Consider the following 4,444-nt stretch of genomic DNA (forward strand, 5'->3'; position numbering starts at 1 on the left):
GTTCTCACAGCAAAATACTAAACAACATGTTCATCAAGTTTCATTTGTCATAGCAAACACAATTTCACATAGTAGATAAAAAAACGTCTTCTGACAGGCAAATACGACAAAAGCAATGTAATCATCATCTGCAGTAGCAGCGTCAACATCTTTGCCATGTGTATTAGTCTGAATCATAATTCCCCACGGTGTCATCTTCTTCTTCGTCCTCAACGTCCTCGAATGTTGGCTTCTTCTTGATCAACTCTTGTATGTCCACAACACGACAAGCAATCTTTTCGCCGGCGTCATTGACGTGATGGTTCTCAAAGATATTAGCAACATCTGTGTTATCTTGTACTTCAGGAGCATTGTAAGCATCATCTTGTTGTGCAACTTCATTAAACGAATTCCTCTGCTCAAACCTTTGCAATACTCTCCAGTCATCGCTATGTGCAAATGTGTCTTCCAAGAAAAACATCTGTGTTGCTTGATTTGCCAAAATAAAAGGCTCATTGGTCCGGTATGCCGCCTTGACATTGATGGATTTGAAATAATCATCAGCTCTGGGTTTTGCGATCCTGGAAAACAGGTTATACCAACGACAGCACAACAGAACCACACGCCGATGATCCTCGAAACTGGAGATATACTGCAACTGAAGAATATCTGTTATGTTAGCATACATTTCAGTTGCCTCTTTGTCATACGTATCTGTGCTCATGATGGCACTGTTTTGTGTTTTCCTGCCTTCGTCTCGTGCAAGGGTGTTGTAGCGCACATCTCCAACAACGCAAGATTCATAATGTCTTACCCGAGTATCAGGACCCATTGCTAGTGAGTAAAGGGCATCATCAACTGCCTGCCCATCCTCCCGCATCTTCTTAACCTATGGTTAGAAAATAGACAAGCTGATCATCTTATGTACTGAATATATTAAAAAAACTGACAGTGCACTTCAAAAGCTTACATGGTTCTTGAACCATTTCGCAAATCCTGCCATAACCAATTTGTCAATGTTTCTTGGATTTTGCGGCAGTAACTCCTCTTTGTAGATGCTGCACAATATAGTGATCGTGTCAAACATCTAAATATATAAAAATGTGCTGCAAGTTTGGTAGATTACGATGTATAAGCTGCAGTACTGCACTTACTTGATATAAGGTAGTATCTCAGGACAGTTATTCAACACATACCAAACCATTTTGTCCAAATCTTTAGGTTTGTCCTCTTGTCGACTCTTCCCTGTAACTCGAACAGAGTAATCAAAAACATTAAGCCCGGGATTGTCTTCACCCACCTCTTTGCTAAGCTGATCAGCTGTTTCAATGTATTTTGAGCAGAATGTCAACGCTTCTGTAGCAATGTAGGCCTCTGCAATGGAACCCTCGGGTCTAGCTCTGTTCCTAACGTAGAAAGTGCCTCACCGCCTTTCAATAGGGTACATCCAGCCATACTATACTGGACCTCTAAGTAGTGCCTCATCAGGTAGATGAACAGCCAAATGCACCATCACATCAAAGAAGGCTAGAGGATATATCTTCTCAAGGTCGCATAGGATAGTTGGTATCTTGTATCTAAGACGCTCCAAAGCATCTATCCAGATATTCCTACTGCAGATTTCCCGGAAGAATTATCCCAACTCTGCAACTGCTCTGTATAAGTCAGGGCGGCCCAATCCTCTAAGGATAACAGGTAAAACCCTTTGAAGTAGGACGTGGCAGTCATGAGTTTTCAACCCTTGTACCTTGTTTCCATCTGCACTGACTCTCCTTTCAGGGTTGGAAGCAAATCCATGTGGGAATCTCACACGTGACAGGACCTCACAGAATTCTTTTCTTTTTACCTTGTCCAAGAGGTACACAGCTGGTGCCATATCCCGTGGTTTACCTTCATCTTGCACCTGCAAATCATGTTTGATACCCAGGTGTGTCAAATCAATCCTATATTTTAAGGTATATTTCGTCTTGCCTTCAATATTAAGAAGTGCGCCGATAATGTTGTCACATATATTTTTCTCGATGTGCATCACATTACAATTATGCCGCAGATCCAAATCTTTCCAATACTCCAAGTCCCACAAAGTGGACCTGCGGGTAAACAATAATCTCTCTTCTGCCCTACCACGCTTCCTTTTCCCGCTACCATTATCAGGATGGTTTCCTGGTGTAATATGCCTGACCTTCTCTAATTCCACATGCAACTCATCGGCGGTGAGCCTCTTTGGCGCATCACGGTTTTCATGCTTTGCATTGAACACATGTCTTCGGTATTTTCTAGGAAGCGGCTTGTCCCTGGCAAGGAAACGGCGGTGTCCAATGTAACAGATCTTGCTAAGTATTGCGTATGACAGCGGATTCCTGTCACAAGGAACACATGCATTGTAACCATGTGTCGTTCACCCTGACATAGTGCCCAAAGCCGGATAATCATGGATGCACCAAATTATAACAGCACACAGAAAGAAATCAGCTGGTGGGCTGCTATATAGGTCTCGAGTGAGAGCACCCTTCCATAGCTGTTGAAGTTCCTCCACAAGAGGCTCCATGAACAAATCAAAATCCTTTCTAGGACTTATTGGACCTGGGATAATCAAGGTCATCATGTCGTTTGATTCTTTGGTGCAGACATTTGGAGGCATGTTATAAGGGATAACAAGCACTGGCCACATGCTATATGTGGCGCTCTGGTGGCCAAATGGGTTAAATCCATCTGAAGCTAAGCCAAGTCTAATGTTTCTCGGGTCAGCAGCAAACTCTTTGTGTTTATCATTGAAGCTTTTCCACTCACTACCATGAGATGGATGGCTCATTACATTCTGATCTCTGTACTCCTGGTTCCTAGAATGCCACAGTACATCCTCTCTTATTTCAGCATCATGAAACAACCTCTGCAATCTTGGTGTAATTGGAAAATGTCTCAGAACATTATGAGGAATCCTCTTCACAGCATCGCCATCTTTCCATCTTGATGATTTGCATTTCGGGTATTCACTTAAGTTGGCATAATCCTTCTGGAACAGAACACAATTATTCTTACAAACATGGATCATATCATATCCAATTCCAACTGCACGAAGGAAATTCTTCATTTTACTGTAGGTGTGTGGCAGCTCAGACGCATCTGGGAAAGATTCGTGGAAAGCAGCCAACATCGCATTGAACGATTTGTTGGTCATCCGCTCAGATGTCTTCACCTAAAGAAAGGTGACCATAGCTGAGAATACTGACAGCTTATTTCCTGGGGTGACAGCAACGTTGCATTGTTCCAACATGCGGGCCTACCTTTTTTCTTCTGCAGGTGAAAGTTCACGGAATGCACGAGCATTTCGTAGAATTGTTTCAATGTTGGTCAAACTCACTGGCTCCGCCACCACCACCTCCTCCTCCTCTTCCACTTGAGCATCAGGCAGATCAAGATGGTGATCTGTTGCTTCTACATAGTCAATAACATTGACGTTCACAGCTTCACCATGATGAACCCACCTAGTATATGTGACCGACATCCCATACAAGTGTAGATGATTTTGCATAGTTGACTGGGGTCTTGTAACTGAATTCATACAACTGCTACACGGGCAGAGCACATCTGATTTCGGACCACCGTACTCAGCTCTGATAAAGTTCATGAAGTTTTCAACCCCTCGACATATGCAGCGGAGAATCTTCGAGCAGAAGTTATCCAAGTCCTGTCCATCAGTTAGACATACAAATTAGTTCTTCTACTAGATATTACAGGAAAAACATATATGTTTTTTATGAAGTCCAGAAAAAAATACCTAGGTCGATGTCTAAAGCTATGGCAAGATATTTGGACGAGCAGATCTAAGTAACGAAATATATGTAAAGCTAATTCAGCAAACAGATTTGAGTGCCAAATTATGGCAGGCTGTTTCAACAGTCAATGAGGCCGAGCACACAGCCATCAAACTATCGAAGGCCATTGTAGCAACAAAGATCGAGTATAAAACGGTGTAGAGCTATTTCACCTAATAGATTGGCTACTAGACCATGGCAATCTACGTCCCAATAAATATATGGCAGGATATTTTAGCAACTAATCAGCCTTGGCATGCCATCTCAGCTAAGCAGATTGAGTGCAGAACAGGGCAAGGAAGCTTCTTAAGCAGAGCATATTGATAGTAAACTACTTCGGCAAACAGTGAGATTAACAGCGTCTATCAGCTAACATTCAGCATTACACCGACATGAACGGGGCCTCAGCCTAGAATGCGCGTACCATGGGAGAAGCTGACCGTCGTGCATCTCCACACAAACTTCGCTAGTGGTAGCGGCGCTGACCGTCGTGCGCCTCCACAAGAACGTAGCCAGAGGTGGCGGCGCGGCTAGAGGACGGCAGTCTATGAGAGCGTACTGTGGGAGCGAGAGGATTGCCGAACCGCGGCGCTGACGTATCGGCACGGCGGGGAGGGCAGCTTTGGTGGAGCGAATGGAGTGGAGGGGGA

Source organism: Triticum aestivum, chromosome 5B, assembly GCF_018294505.1.
Source record: "Triticum aestivum cultivar Chinese Spring chromosome 5B, IWGSC CS RefSeq v2.1, whole genome shotgun sequence".
Classification (NCBI taxonomy): Eukaryota; Viridiplantae; Streptophyta; class Magnoliopsida; order Poales; family Poaceae; genus Triticum; species Triticum aestivum.